General features: G+C 36.5%; 1 non-coding gene across 1 annotated transcript; it reads right to left on the bottom strand.

Moving 5' to 3' along the window:
• Positions 1 to 10,347: 10,347 nt before the first annotated feature.
• trnal-uag (transfer RNA leucine (anticodon UAG)) lies at positions 10,348 to 10,429 on the bottom strand. The gene has a single exon. It is a non-coding gene; the product is annotated as a tRNA-Leu (tRNA).
• Positions 10,430 to 16,773: the final 6,344 nt, after the last annotated feature.

Raw genomic sequence — 16,773 nt, 5'->3', positions numbered from 1 at the left:
CCAAAACACAGGTGGATGCTGGAGTGGAGCGGCACCGGTGCCTCGGTTAGAGATTTTATGTGGTGCTAGTCGTGAAAAGTGATGTGAGTAGAACTGTTAAATTGCTCCACATGAACACAAAGCACCAGCGTTATTTCTTCAGCTAGAAATGTATCCTAAACCCCAATTCCAAAGAAGTTGGGATGCTGTGTAAAATGTAAATAAATGTAAAAATAATAGCAATGATTTGTGGATCTTATATATCATTATTCTGTATGTCAAATCATTGCAGGAACACTTCTCAAAATCATTCGTCTGTGAACACAGAAACACAGAAACGGCACCGTCTTGTCTGGGCCAAAACCCATTTAACCCTTGTGTGGTGTTCATATTTTTGTTACTCGTTTACTTTGTTACTTGTATTTAATTCAGCAAAATTAAGCAATTTTACATTAAAATGCTTTACACATGCTCGCTTCACCTAAATTGCAAGCAATATAAACAGCTTACATGGTTAATGTTTGCCCTTTACCTTTCTTATGTTACATTTCTTTCAAAAAGTGCTACTCTTTTTTTATTAGTTTTTTAATAGAATGTAAAAGAAAATGAATTAAACTCAAGATATGAGTAGAATATTTGTTTAGTTTCAAATTTACAAATTTGGCCAAACATACTGTATGTAATATAAACATGTAGGGGGGGGGGGGGGGGGTAAAGTGTGTGTATATCGAAAATGTATTTTGATATATGTTTTTCACAAAAAAAATGAGCCAATGCCAATGAGTTAGAGTTAGAAAAAATATTTTTTTAGTATCATTTGATGAAAATTAAAAAAAAAGGTCCCACAGACCCGAACACCACACAATGGTTAAAAAGGATTGAGACAAAATGGAAATGCATGAAATATCTCTATCATATTTTTATAATATTATTATAGTTATTATTATAGTATTTTAACTATTGGTTTATGCTCGTCAGTCAATTTATTGTGACTTAATTTGAAGTTGGCGTCACTACCTTAATGTACTCTGTGTATATAAACAGTGTTTTTAATGATTGTGACTTATCGACTACTCGATCTAAAAATAATCTTCCGATTGGTTGACTACTAAAATTTGTCATTATTAATTAGCTTTAATGTTTTGCTGCCATTAAAGGTGTAAATGAGGTTATGTTTTTTTTTTTTTATGAAAGGGTAAAATATCTCACTTTCAATATTAAACATGTGTTCTGTGTTTTAATATGATTAAAAGCCAGATCTTTGAGATGTTTATGGATCCTTAATACTTTTATCAAAACACCAGAACAGATCCAGCTACAGCTCTGGACAAAAAAAAATTAATAAGAGAGCACTTAAAAATGCTGAGTTTCTTTGATGTTACCAAATCGAAAACCTCTGGAATATAATCAAGAGGAAGATGGATGATCACAAGCCATCAAACCACCAAACTGAACTGCTTGAATTTTTGCACCAGGAGTAAAGCAGCATAACGTTATCCAAAAGCAGTGTGTAAGACTGGTGGAGGAGAACATGATGACAAGATGCATGAAAAAAAAACTGTGATTAAAAACCAACCAGGGTTATTCCACCAAATATTGATTTTCTCTGAACTGTTAAAACTTTATGAATATGAACTTGTTTTTGTCTTTTCATTATTTGAGGTCTGAAAGCTCTGCATCTTTTTTTTTGTTTTTTTCAGCCATTTCTCATTTTCTGCAAATAAATGCTGTAAATGAGAATATTTTTATTTGGAATTTGGGAGAAATGTTGTCTGTAGTTTATAGAATAAAACAACAATGTTCATTTTACTCAAACATAAGAAATTGAAGTAAATTAATGATTTATTATTGTGTTTGAGTTCTGGTATGTTTCATTATTATTGTTGGTGAGTTTTCTTTGGTTTTCACTGTGCAGTTCTCTCCAGTCAATAGTGATGTGAGTGTTGCACCTACATTGCAGCAACAAAGGCGTCTGAGGTTTGTTGACTCCGGTGACACACCTGATTTGCAGTGACCTTACTGGTCAGATAAGCTTTGATGTAATGCATTATTATCCGGGTGGTCTTCTTTACCGCGCTCTGTCCCTCTCAATGAGAGACGTCCGTCTCCACAGTGAAAAGCAGACCATTGATTTTCCCTCCAGCCCCGGGTCTAATCACCTGATTATTCCAGACAAATCCGGTGAGAATACAGAATTAGAGTGTGCTCTCTCTCCCGGCTCTCTCTCAACCACGTGCAATTCTCACCCAGCCCAGGTGTGAAGGATCGGTATATTTAAACGAGACACTAATAAGCACTGTTTCACGCTGACGCTCTTTTCTTTTTTTGGCCTGTGGTGAACGTAGCTTCTTTAATCAGCTCATATATAAATGATGGGGGGGGGGGGGTATTAGAGTGTGAGTGGAAGTGTGTTTGCATTTAGTGCCTATTTTTATACGCTTTAATCATTTACAGTTTACTGTATGTATTACACTTAAATACACTTTTCACTAATTTCACTAATTTTCACACATTTTGCTGTCTAATATTTCCTAATAGAAAAAAATAAAATTTTCTGTGTAAAGCAAAATGATAAACTCTACTCTAATTCTATACACTACACATTTGATATACAGGGGTTGGACAATGAAAGAAAAACATGAAACACCTGTCATCATTTTTGTGTGGGATTTTACATTTCATGGTTAAATTGGAGCAGCCTGGTGGCCAATCTTCATTAATTGCACATTATTGCACCAGTAAGAGCAGAGTGTGAAGGTTCAATTAGCAGGGTAAGAGCACAGTTCTGCTCAAAATATTGCAACACACACAACATTACGAGTGACATACCAGAGTTCAAAAGAGGACAAATTGTTGGTGCACGTCTTGCTGGAGCATCTGTGACCAAGACAGCAAGTCTTTGTGATGTATCAAGAGCCACGGTATCCAGGGTAATGTCAGCATACCACCAAGAAGGACCAACCACATCCAACAGGATTAACTGTGGATGCTGTAAGAGGAAGCTGTCTGATAGGGATGTTCGGGTGCTAACCCGGATTGTATCCAAAAAACATAAAACCACGGCTGATCAAATCACGGCAGAATTCAATGTGCAGCTCAACTCTCTGTTTCCACCAGAACTGTCCGTCACCACAATTATTTATTGTGCTCTAAAACCAGGTGTTTCAGTTTCATTGTCCAACACCTGTACACTTACTGACCAATGTATAGATTAAATGGCTAGATTAAAGCTTTATTTTTTTATATGTGAATGTAATGGTGATTTCCAGTAGTGGCTGAACATTTGAGAACCCTTTAAAAGCCTGTCTTATTTCAAGAACAGGGATCTACCTACCAAACTCTGCTCTTCACAACACATGTTTGTGGACGTTTGTGTGTCACAACACGAACAAGGGAGATTTTTAAAGACCTCAGAAAAAAGAGTTTGGACTCCACCAATCCACAATTAGACAGTTTACATTGTAGAAATGGAAGAAATTAAAGACCATTGTTATCATCAACAGGAGTTTTCGTCCAACAAAGATCACTCAGTAAATAAGGCACATAATATTCATGTAACTTCTAAGCAACTGAAGGCCTCTTTCACACTGGTTAATGTTAATGTTGATGAGTTCACAATCAGGAGAAAAACAATGAACAACAAAAGCCACTGCTCTCCAAAAAAAATGTTACTGCTCATCTAGAGTTTACTAAAGATCACATGAACAAACCAGAAAACTATTTAAAAAATGTTTTGTGGACAGACAAGACCAAAATAGAACTTTTTGGTTTAGATAAAAAGCATTTTATTTGGAGAAATGGAAACATTGCATTCCAGACTTATTTATTTATGAATGTTTGTAGAATAAGTCTGCATTTCCAGGTGCTTGTTTTTATATTCGTCTGGCCATGGAAGTGATTGGAACCAGAGTTCAATTATTTGGATGAATGTGAATGAATGGACGAATACTTTTGGAAATATATAAATAAAAAAATTAGACAAACTGCCTGCTGAGGTTTACAGTGTTCCTGGTTAAGCTTTTTTATTCTATGTATTCGTGTCAGTAAGTGTTATAGCCCTACAGTTAGATATTTTATCTTTTATACAGTATGGTAAAGAACTGTACCTGTATATTAGAACTGTACCACTTTAAAATAAGGCTCCTTCATAAAGGGTTTATAAATAGTTTATAAAGGAGTTTATTAATGGTTGTGAATTATGGTATAAACCATTAATAAGCAGTTACAACACATCGATAGGAAGGGTAGCAGTGGCCTGTCAAGTACCAAACAGTGATAATTACTTTGTCTTTTCCATCAGTCATCATTAACTCAATTTCTGTTATAAATAACTTTACTCATTTAACTATTAAACTATTAAACATATTAAATGATTAAACTGACTTTTTAATTTAATTTATTACAAATGTTAAAAAGTCATTTTCCCTGTTATTCCTTTTATGTATGTGTTTTAGTTGCCTGTTAATGTATTTATTACCATTATAAACTCTATTATAAACTTGTTATAAGCTATTTATAAACCCTTTATAAAGGAGCCTTATTTTATAGTGGCAGTATTACATTACATCTATATTAAATGATAGTACAACGGAGTGATAAAAACAAATAACATTACAGTCGTCGTTCATCATGATGCAGGACACAATAATATTCTGAAGTGTATTGTATTCATCAGTCCTGCAGTTCTCTCGCGCAGCAGGCCGTCTCCAGATCATATTTATTTCTCTCTGATTGCTTTTTGCTTTTTCTCGATATGAAGCACTTTCTCATTTCCGTCTGAAAGAACCAGCAGGCTTTTTGTATGTGCAGAATAATTATGCATTCTCCGGTTTTTAATGAGCTGATAGAGTCAACAAACAAACAGCGATTTGCTTTCAGAAAATGCTAAGCGTTATGCTGAAACAGTGTATTTAAAAGTCCTGTTTCTCACCGCGGCTCGTGCTCCTCCTCCTGCAGGTTCAGCTTTAATTACCCTGCTCTCACGCTCTGCGGTGCAGCAGCCTCGGAGTGAACTCTCCTCTCGCGCGGCTGTAGAGTGAGCTCTGAGAGAGGGTGAGGAGGGTTAATGCACTTTGTTTGGGGGGGCTGAGTGTTTAACCGCAGTGTTAATCAGGTCTGATCTGTGACGAGATGCTGGGAAATAAATAAATACATGCATGAATGAAGCTTAAACATATCGTTGCTGTCCAATGAAAAAAAACTTTACAGGAGAGAGAAAAAAACTTCTAAACTTTCAATGGAAGTCATTGTAAAAAGAATTTATTTCAGGTCATTTTGAAGAGTTTCTATTGATCCGTTCATCAAGACATTTTGGCACAGTTTAAGAGACAGTTTGTCTATTCAAATTATGTAGTAAACTAAAAATAGACAGAAATGGAGATAAGTGTTTTTAATTGGACAGCAACGATATATTCTACCCTCCACATGCAGCACAGCCGTGCATTTATAACATTTATAACACACAGGCTCTGTACCCAGTTCCATTAAGTCTGAAACAACACAAAAAAATCACTAAGGGTTAAAGGTCATGAATCACAGAAAGCGCACTTTTCACTCCCCAACTTACTCAACGAGAACTGTGTTAATCTCACGCTCTCATCCTGCTCTGTGTCGGTTCTGTTTTTGTTTTACTGTTCCCATGTGCTCCCGTCTCCCTGTGTTCTCCACAGTTATTTTCCATTCACGTGTACTCTCCTCTTGTCTCATTTGTAACTCCGCCCCCCTCATTACCAGACCAGGTGTTCATTGTTTTGTGTGTTTTTTCTGTGTATTTATAGTCCTGGTGTTTCAGTCTGTGTTTGTCTGTCTTTGCACTAACCTCTGTTGTTTTGTCTATCCCACGTTTACTTTCCTGTTTCACTAGTTTATTGCCCCTGATTAATTATTGTTTATTTCCTTGTCCTGTTTAGTTTATTCTGTCTTGTTTTAGTTCCTCGTTAGTTTTCTTATTTACCCTGTCAGTTTGTTCTGCTATTTTCTCATTTGTTTTGGTTTGTTTCTTTGTCCTTGCTTGTTATTGTGTTTATTATTATTATTATTATAATTATTATTATTATAATTATTATTATTATTACTATTATTACAGTTTTCTTACCTGCACTGACGTCCACCTCCTAATCTCCCTGCCTGGCCTAGACAATAGTGCAATAGTGATGGGGAGGGGGGAGGGTAAAAGAGGGAATGGCAGTACCGGTGTAAACAGAACTAATATAAATATTAGTGCAAATATAGAGGTATATTATTAAAAAGAAATTGAAATAAAAAACATCAGTTCTGTTCAATGAAAGTACCAGAGAAGCGCAGAATATTTGGCAACCAAACAAATTCTGTAGAAAATGTCAAAAAAGCAATTCCAGTGTTTGACCAAATTAGTCAAACAAAAAAAAGTCATATTTCAGTGTTTCCTCTAAGGATTTATTTTTATTGCTCTTGCTTTTTTAGAGCCAGCATAGAGAAACAAGACATGACAGGTTATTTTTATACGCTTCCAAAAAAAAACAATTAAATTTACCTCTTCACAAATTGGTTGTTTATTTTGTCTTTATATAGATGAGAGCTTTATATTTAGGATAGCAATTTTAGCACTGAACCAACTTATGATTTAGCATTAGTTCATATACCAGAAGAATAGCTCTCTGTCTCAATGTAAATTCCACTCACATTTGACCACTGCTGGAATTTATGATAAAAATATTACTGTTTAGGATAAAGAATAGCACTACAGTGGCAAATGTATGATTAGAATAGCACTACTGTGGTTAATATAGGGTAACTGTATGATTAGAATAGCACTGCTGAGATAAATTCATGATTAGAATAGCACTGCTGAGGTAAATGTATGATTAGAATAGTACAGCTGAGGTAAATTTATGATTAGAATAGCACTGCTGAGACAAATCTGTAATCAGAATAGCATTCTGATAAAAATAAATTCTTTAATAAAAAGTCAAAATACACTTAGAATATTTTATTTATTCTGTTGTGAACAAAGTGGCAAATAAAAAAAACTTTAAAAAATGTGCAATATTCGACCTTCATTTAAAAATGTTTCATTTTATTCAGTTTCTCTGACAAAAAAATAAAACATTTCTGTGCATCTCTAGAAAATACACTTCATTTTTATTTAAAGTGAAAGCTGAAAAGATGTATTTTTCAATTGGTTGAAAAGGCATTCGTGTTCTGCGTTTTAATCCACGCTAAAAAGACATCTTTCAGTGTCACATGACTGTAGAGTGAGCGCTGAGAGGAGGTGAGGAGGGTTAATGCACTTTGTGTTGAGTGTTTAACCGCAGTGTTAATCAGTTCTGATCTGTGACGAGATGCTGGAAAAGAAATGCTTTAAAGCTCAGGCGTATTTTCACCACCCCCTCAAACACAGCGCAGTACATTCATAATAAAACGAGATTATATATCATTTTATTCAGCGTGAAGCAAAACAATAACTAGGTTAAAGGTCACAGTGAAAGCGTATTTATCATTCCCCAACCTGTACACTCCTTACACTGTAAACCAACCATTAGTCTGAACTCAAATAAATCAAGTCTGTTTTATGTAAAATTGGATATTTCCAAAAATAAATTAACTTATTTGATTTGATTTGGTGAAAGTTTGTGGCCACATATACAACTCTGAAAAAAATAAGAGACGACTTAAATATAATGAGAAAACCTCTGGAATATAATCAAGAAGAAGATGGATGATCGCAAGCATACCTGTCAAGTTTTAGATTTAAAAATAAGGGATATTTTCCTCTGTCCGCTTAAAGCCGTCCCACCAGCCCAACGAAGGTTCAGTATCCCTTACATTTTAAGACAGGTTTACAAAAAATCTAAAATAACCACATGTGAACCACTTACACACTACAATTAGATTATCAGAATCTGAACATGTTGTGGACATTCCTACATATGTCATTCTTTTAATACAGCCAAATTAAAAACCATTTTCTATATCTTTTTTTTTTTAAGATTTCATGTCTTTTTTGTAATAAATGCACTCTTTTATATGATATATTTTTTATTTATTTAATGGATTTAAAATTGAACAAAGAGTGCACAAATTCTGCAAAATGACTGTTGGTGACCTAAAAATGGTATAATGAGCTTTTACTAAAAGGACATGGACCAGATATATTCCACCAGTAAAAATTAGTCCTAAGGGGCCTACACAATAATTTTTAATGAATACTTCTTCCTTTTGATCACTCCACCCCTGATCAGTTCAGTTCATTTCGGTCCTCTCCACATTTCTAGTTAAACTGAGTCACAAGCTGTAATTTTTATTTTATTTTAAAAGGTTTAATCTGTGTGTTTTATTTCGGAGTATTTTTAAGCAGCTATCAGAAAAATCTCATCACAGTTTCCATGATTAGACTACCGTTACCTTTCATGTATGTTTTAACATCAGCAGCTCCAACTAGCTGCCTGAACTCACAGCGAGGAGGGCGGGGCTTCCCCACACTGACCCTCCTTGCAAGCTGATTGGCTGTTTCTCCTGAAAGGCGGGACTTTCTCCTTGAACCGGCTCCACGATTGGTTAAGAGACACAGAGCGGTCAGTGCCCTGTATCCTCAATAATATATATTTTTTTATTTTAATAAAATACGGGAAATTTACGGGAAAATACTAATACGGGAGGACGGCGGGAAAGAGGAGTAAAATACGGTAGTTTCCCGGCCAAAACGGTTAATCCACCAAATATTGATTTCTAAACTCTTAAAACAATGTTAAAACAATATGACCTTGTTTTCTTTGCATTATTTGAGGTCTGAAATCTATTTCAGCTATTTCTCATTTTCTGTCAATACATTTTTATTTGGAATTTGGGAGAAATGTTGTTTGTAGTTTATAGAATAAAACAAAATTTTCTTTTTACTCAAACATAAAGCTATACTGAAATGCTCTCTTCATTTTTTTCAGAGCTGTACATTTAAATGGGATCTTTGAGTTTAAGCCTTGCACAAGCAGCATCACAATGCTCATTGCTATCTAATACCCCGCCTTCACATTGTTTAAATAGCAACAGTGCTTCTGAATATATCTACACTGATGGGTGTGGTGGTCTGGTTATGAAATGAGGTGTGCTCAGGTACATTTCTGGAGTTGTGCTTGTTTATCTTGGTAACAGAAAACACAGGAGCTGCACCGTTAAAATAGCAATCCGCCAGAGCTCACCTGACTCTTAAAGGGAATGATAAGAAGACTAGCACACGCCTCCTCCGACACATGTAAGTTCAGACTGTGTCTCTTTTTTTTTTAATCTGCTGCTGATGCAGCATTACCAAGTAGCATCACAGTGCTAACGCTCGGAGGAAAGCGCAGCGACTCGGTCCTGATACATTAGCTCACAGACGCAGCCTTGTGCAGATCCACATCACCCTGTGATGAGTGATGAGGGGAAAGAGAGAGCGCTATCTACTGTACTCACCCAGAGAGAGCAAGAACAACTGTGCTTACTCGGAGCTCCGGCAGCTGATGGCAAGCTGCATGACTGGGATTCGAACCAGCAATCTCCTGATCATAGTGGCTGGCCTTGGACTGCTGGGCTGTTTAAAGCCCTTATTTGTCTGTTTACCTCCATCTGGTGACAGTAGCTCCTTGTTTCTGGAAGATTCTCTCAGTTCTTCCAGGTGAATCGATTCACAATCATTAACAGATTGATTTTTCTGTAAAGCTTGTGTTTTTTAGACGTTGTTTTTTGCGTGTGAAACAGACGCGTAAGTGTAAATTATTCAGCGTACTGCAGAAAAACACAGCTCAATCAAAAAAGTGTCAATTTATTTATTATAAAACTTGATGTTCTTAAAGATAATAATACTGACTGCTGGGAAGTGGAAAGTGTTATCAGACTGTCAAACATGAGATTATAATATTCTACTTATTTTTATGCTTTTTGCTGCCAGGAAGGATGTGAAGAACATAAGAGAATGTTTATGTCTCTATTATAAATGCTTACATTTCAGTGAATCTAAAGTTATGTAAGAATTATGTAATTTACTGTCTAATTGCTTGTTAACTTCAGCAGATACATCTCGCTTCTTCTGCCACTTACTGGCATCTTTATGAGCTCTAACAGGGCTTCCAATTACACACTGCAACCCATCTGCTGTCCTGCGCAGGGTATCAGATGCTCTACAGGCTGCAGGCGGCTTTTATTCACCACATATTGCAAACAAATTCCAGAAAAGAAATGGGAAAAAGGAAACAAAAGCTGCAATAAGAGCAATTTACTTTTAACTCACATGACTGGGTATAGAAAGAGCAAAGCTGGTATAATAGGCACTATTATTTATTGTTATGGGAATTTATTACTATTACATATATAGATAGATACTTTATTTATCCCGAAGGAAATTTCAGAAAATCCAATTGGCAGTGGCGGGATTCGAACCCACGCCTCCAGAGAGACTGGAGCCTAAAGCCAGCACCTTAGACCACTCGACCACACTACCGCAAGTATATGTATACCGCCAGTATATATAATATATGTATTATTGTCAGTTATATAAGCCTGCAGTAATTAAAATGTGACCAGTAAACACTCAGCAACACTAAACACAGTAATTTATAATAATAATAATATAATATATATATATATATATATATATATATATATATATATATATATATATATATATATATATATATATATATATATATATATATATATATATATATACAATTTTCTGTTATAGTTTAACTGCTATGAGCAGAGCTAGTTTACAGACAGCCTGCAAACTCTCTTACGTTATAACCTTTGGTTCATTATTTTGAGTAAATTATATGTAGCCATGGGTCAAAGTTCATATATGATGTGTTTACTTTGGCTGTGATCGAGCCTTTAACCATTGATTTATTTTAATAGTTTATTTAACAGGGACAGTGTACATTAATTAATATTACTGAAAATCCACCAGAATTAGCCTAAAGGCCGTTTTTCATCCGTTGTCCCTGGACAGATCTTGAAATTGTCCACCTAAAAAAAACAACAACATGAAGACTACAATGAACAATGCTATTATAAAAGAGCAATAAAATATATAACGCAGTGTATACGTTTGCAAAAATACAGCTGTAGCTGAAAAGACACTCTAACCAATAGCGGAAAAAAATGGATAAATATTATACTACTTCTTAACCTATCAGAAACACAAGTTTTATATATATATAAAAAATAAAAACCCCCAACAGAAGCAGCAGCAGCCTGTGAGGGGGAATGACTACACACTGATGGTGAGTGAGAGGTGGGAGGACACGCCCAATATGCAAATAGAATGACCCTGTTTAAATAAGGAGTCAAACTGAGCATGTGCATTAGAGCATTAGAGTAGTTGGTTTATTCTTAACCAACTTAGGTTTCAACTACAATTTGTACATTTTAAAAATGCACATTATTTAGTCAGACCAACTTTAAAAAAAAAAAAATCATAAAGTTAGTTGAGGAGATTATTTTCTTATAGTTTACAGTGTAATTCAATATTTTTTGTTCATAATGTTAAGGTGAACAATTTTAAATTTAAGCTTTTTCCAGTGTACAAATAGTTGCACGATGTTGTAAAGTGACATTAATAGTAACTGTGTAATATTTCACAGAGCTAAGTGTGTAAAATGTAACTACAGGACATATTCGCTTTATCAACAAACACAGAAGCTTTTAATCAGGAGCACAAGATAAGCCGAGCCAGCCCTGCTGAAATTTCCCCTGTGCTGTTTAACGGCGGCGCTCGCTCTAACAGCGCTTCCTCTCAGTAATAGCTCTTTAATTGCACATTCATTTCATTTCTCCAAAAGCGTAACCAGGCTTTTAAAATAACTCAAATTCCCACCGAGCCATTATGTAAAATTCAGGCCCTAGAGATGGAGTTAGCACTTCGTGGAGTCTGCTGTCCGAGCAACACATTAAGAATCTGATTTGGCGTTTTAGGGTTCGGTGGGCGCTGGCGTAATTATGGCCAATCATATTCGCCCGGTTTTCCCCCCCGAATCCATTTCTCTCATGTTCTTTTAGGAACATCCTGTTTTTTTGTGGAGGGGAGACGGGTGAGATTGCATTTCAGCGCCGTGTGCATGCAGTAATAGTCTCTATCTCTATCCATCCGTCTGTCTGTCTGTCTCTCCGTCTGTCTGCCTGTCTATCTGTCTGACATATAGCCGCCGCGTCGTCCTCCTGCATTAGAGATGTATAGCAGTTGAAGAGCTCTTCTCCTGATAGCGAGTGCTCTGTAACTCTGACGTTTCTCACTGCAGACAGTTCTCTCAGTTCTCCACTTTCCTCAGATCAAGGCAAAAGAGTGAACTGAGTTTCAGACAGCATTTTCATTCTGAGAACATGTCCGATCAAACCGTCTGATCAAACTTTTGATTGTTACAACGCTTCCAAACTCTAAACTCTGAACTACTTTCCTCAACATCTTTCCTCAGAGAGATCATCCGCTATTCATGAACTAGTTCTCTATAAGCAACAAATTCTTCCTAAAATCGTTTTTAGTTCGTTTTTTTCTGGTCTCTACTGTTAATAACTGTGCAATTACACATTAATTATTGGGCAACAACAGTGTAGTGTACATGCTGGTGATATATTCACTCTTACAGATTGCTGTACAGATGGATTACTATAGCACAGCTTGGGAAAATACATTTTTATCAGTATTTTAGCTGATTGTATGTGATTATTTAATTTAATTTGATTTGATTTCATCACTTTATTGCCATATCAGTATTAATGAGAGGATTATGTTACAGTGCAGCTCAAACACATGCAGTTACTCACATTCACAAAAATGACTAATATACAGTAATGGTCAGAAGCCCACAGAGCATCTATTATTATTATTATTATTATTATTATTATTATTTGGGTACTGGATCATTTATTCTATTCACTGCAATGAGTAACACTGATCAGCATGATGTGGGCATGGATAAATGGATATAGAAACAAGAAGGTGGTCATATTGTTATGCTTGATCTGTGTATATGTATATGTATATGATTTGCTGACTTTCTAATTACAGTTATAAAGATACACCTGTGTAATTACAGTTATCATAGTATAAGCATGTGTAACAGTAAATACATAGTTATTGCATGTATTGTTAATGTGTAATTACATAGTTATAAGTATTAAAGTCACTTTATAAGTAAGAAAGTGGCCACACAGATTCACAAACATATAAAATAACACTTTTAATTAAAAAAATTAAGAATTTTTGGTCAAAAGAAAAATCATATTAGAACTGTCTCGAACTCTTTCCCAATGGGCACCATTTATAAAGATACATTAGATTTACATGAGCCTTTGTAGATAACTGATACAAGTCTATATCAATTTTTATAAAGGATTAAAAGCTCTTTCAGCTTGTATTTATTGGGGAACGCTTCATATCCTTTAAACTCGCCAGCTGCTTTATTAGAAACACTCCAGTCATTTCTGTACAATCTGTAGCCCATCTGTCCATGTTCAATTTGTGTTGGCAATTCTCTAGTTGTACAGCAGTGATCATCTTTCACCACAGAACTGCTGCTGGCAAAATAGCACTGTTTCCAGCACCAAACACTGTACAAATATAATAACCCAGCAAGAAGTTGATAGATGTAATGAAGCTTTATAGAGTGCTGTGAAAAAGTATTTTATGCTTTTTACCATACATATTGCATTGCTGAGGTAAATTTACAAATAAAATTGCACTGTTAAAAAACAAAAATGTAGGCGATGCATTTAAAAAAAAAAAAAAACTTCTTTAATCTATTTCAAAAATATGCCCCAACACCCAACAGGGTGAAGAAGACCAGCACACGCCTTCTCCGAAGCATGTGAAGTCAGACTCCGCCTCTTTTTGAACCTCTTTTGCACACGCTCGGAGGAAAGCTGCATGAACGGGATTTGCCCTGGGATTCTGAGATTTCCTGATCATAGTGGCAGCGCTTTTGACTGCTAATAATACCTATAAAATGTGTTTTGTATTCTGTATTTGGCCAAATGTTTTATTTAGTTCGGTTTCAGCATCCCTGCATGGTAATAAAGGGATTTTAGTGATGTTTTATTTTTGGAACTAGATGTTAAAGTCTCCTGAGGGCACACTGACCGCTGTTACGAAGACCAATGAACATGTATGAACTAAACCAAATCCCCCCGTCCTCCAGTTTCTGATTGAGGAGGATAATTTATTTGTACAGTAATTGCAGTATTGATTTGAGCCGGCGTGCAGGTAGATGGAGGTATGTTTGGATGTGCGTAGGTTTGAACAATCTTATTTTAATCTTACTCCATATTGGTTATTTGGTCATCCAGGCCCTAATGGACGCGTGTTCCCGGCTCCACCACTTACTCTATTAAAAGCAGTATCGGATGACGCAAAAACCTTGGAAGAGCCTCTTCTAATTATAGAGCTTTTTATAGTGCAGCTCTGCTCTGAGCGTGAGACCGGGCTTTGTGTGTGGTTTTATCAGCCAGTGGCTGGAGGTATCAGGAATTTTACACAGGAAGTTCAATCAGAGAAAAGCAGAATGCTGCAGAGCTGCCAGTCAAAAGTCTGGAAACCCTTTTAAGATGTTTTTCAAACAGATTTCCCTTTGTTTTATTTCACTATGTTTAATGTTCAGGTAAAGGACTTGGTGGATCCTACTATTGGGTAGTGGCCCTCTTGGTAAGAGATTGTGTCACGTTCTGAGTACAAACCAAATGCTCACAAATAAAAAAAAAAACAGGTTTAATACAGTATTTGAAAGGTAATCCAAAGGAGTGATCAAAAAGCATCAGGCAGAGACAAGGTCAAAAACCAAGCCAAAGTCAAAAAACCAAACAAGCAAAAATCCAGTAATCACAGCAAAGAGACGAAGAGGAGATCAGGTGTAAGGGGTCGGCCAGTGCTGCCAGCTGCCAGCAGGGGGCGAACACAAAAACCCCAGAGTTCCAAGAGGTAATCAGTGGGAACGAAACACACCTGCTGGCACTGGTATATAAGGCCGAGGACAGCAGCACACTCCTGCAACTCCTTTGTAGAGGGGTGACCGGTAACATAGGGTACTAAAGACACAAGAGAAAATAAAATAAAATAAAAATCTCAAAAGATCTCAAAAGAAAACAAAGGCTCACAAAAGAAACAGAGATTTAAAAGAAAGTCAAAAAAGAAAGAAAAGATCCCACAAAAAAGAGATAAAGAAGAGATCTCAAAAGAAAGCAAAGACTTACACAAGAAAAAGACTGCTTTTAGCAAGTCTGTTCTAGATTTCCTTTTTAGTTTGTTTGCTTTTCCTTTGTTTGAGAAATGCCATGTGGCATCTCCTTTGTTTGGTTTTCCCGCCTTTTTTCCTTAGTTAAGAGAGAATAATACACCCTGTCCTTGCCAGTGGCACAGGGGTAGAGTGTTGGCCCAGCATTGACAGGGTTGGGAGTTTGAGCCCAGCTTAAAGCAATCTTTTATATCCTCATATAATCACATTAAAAATAAATCCTTATATAGCAGTACAATATTACTTACCTCTTTGGACTTGGGTCCAGTTCTTCATAGTCCTGTGACATCAAGTAAATTGGTTACTCTAAAAATATAAATATAAAATGTGTATATGTATGTATAGGTATTGTACATGTGTATGTGTAAGGATTATGTGTGTATGACTGTGCCCAGATAAGGTTTGGCGCTCTGTCCTTGGTAAATGCTGTAGTGCTGGATGCAGTCCTCCAGGTGGACGGTGGTTTCCGGTTGAGAGTATGCTGTATGCTATTGGCTGCTGCTTCTTAACAATGTGTGGGTGAGTGCTGAGTGTGATTGGTTGAGTGTTAAACGTGTAAATTGTAAAGGTTTCTCGAAAGGCTCTGTATATAAGTGTAACTTATCATTACCATTTATTCACACACACAAATGCGACGCTTCTTATGGCAGAACTTCCAACTGATAGCAGCAGCATTTTTCAGCAGGATAATGCTCACCCACACACAGCAAGGGTTTCCCAGGAATGTCTTTACTAGATTGTAACATAGGCATGTTTGGTTGCCAGATTTATCACCAATGCAGTTCAGAGACTGTAAAAAAAGATGGACGCTGCGTCGCCGTTCCCATTCATTCAATGAAAATGAAGCCAAAATCTTTCTCCATGTTTGCGATTCTGAAACTCGAGTCTGCGCAGTAGAGACCAGAGGAGGGAGAAAGACTGTGGAGGGACAGCCTACTCATTTAAATAACCCCGCCCCTGAGGGCTGCCTCCACAGAGCTATACACAGTCTATGGTCCCGCCCATACAGTCATTGGTCCCAACCCGGCTATAGGTGTAACCCAGCCCTTTTACACACCAATAACCACACCTTTTTGAATAGAGCTGAATTTAAAGTAAAAAAAAAACAAATTCTTTGGGGATATAAAAATTTGACAATATAAGCAGAGGTTACACTAGCTGTGGCATTTAAATAATGGAGGTAGAATTACAGTTTATTGGAAAAATATACTATAAAAACGTTTTTGAAAGTTGTCTGTTTTGCCTGTTTTAAAACCAATGGGGATGGGTGGGGTTACACAGCTTTCTGCAACCGAATAGCAGGGGGCGCCCGACCTGTGGCGGCTTCACTTTTGTGAGACGATGCTCTGCTCTGTCCAGCTACACACCGTCTATGATCCAGTTATTAAAGAGGAGTATATGTCCTATGACATGTGGACAGCACCCTCTCTAACCCAAGCGTTTATCTCAGAGGAGCATCCACTAGACAGGACGATGAGAAAATAGGTCTCTGCTCATCCAGCTGCAGCTGAAGTCCATCGAGAAGAGGCATTAAATCGTCCGGGCTTCGTGGTGCAGCGGTGCG

Source organism: Astyanax mexicanus, chromosome 16 (genome assembly GCF_023375975.1).
Source record: "Astyanax mexicanus isolate ESR-SI-001 chromosome 16, AstMex3_surface, whole genome shotgun sequence".
Classification (NCBI taxonomy): Eukaryota; Metazoa; Chordata; class Actinopteri; order Characiformes; family Acestrorhamphidae; genus Astyanax; species Astyanax mexicanus.
This window is presented reverse-complemented; position numbering and strand designations above follow the sequence as displayed.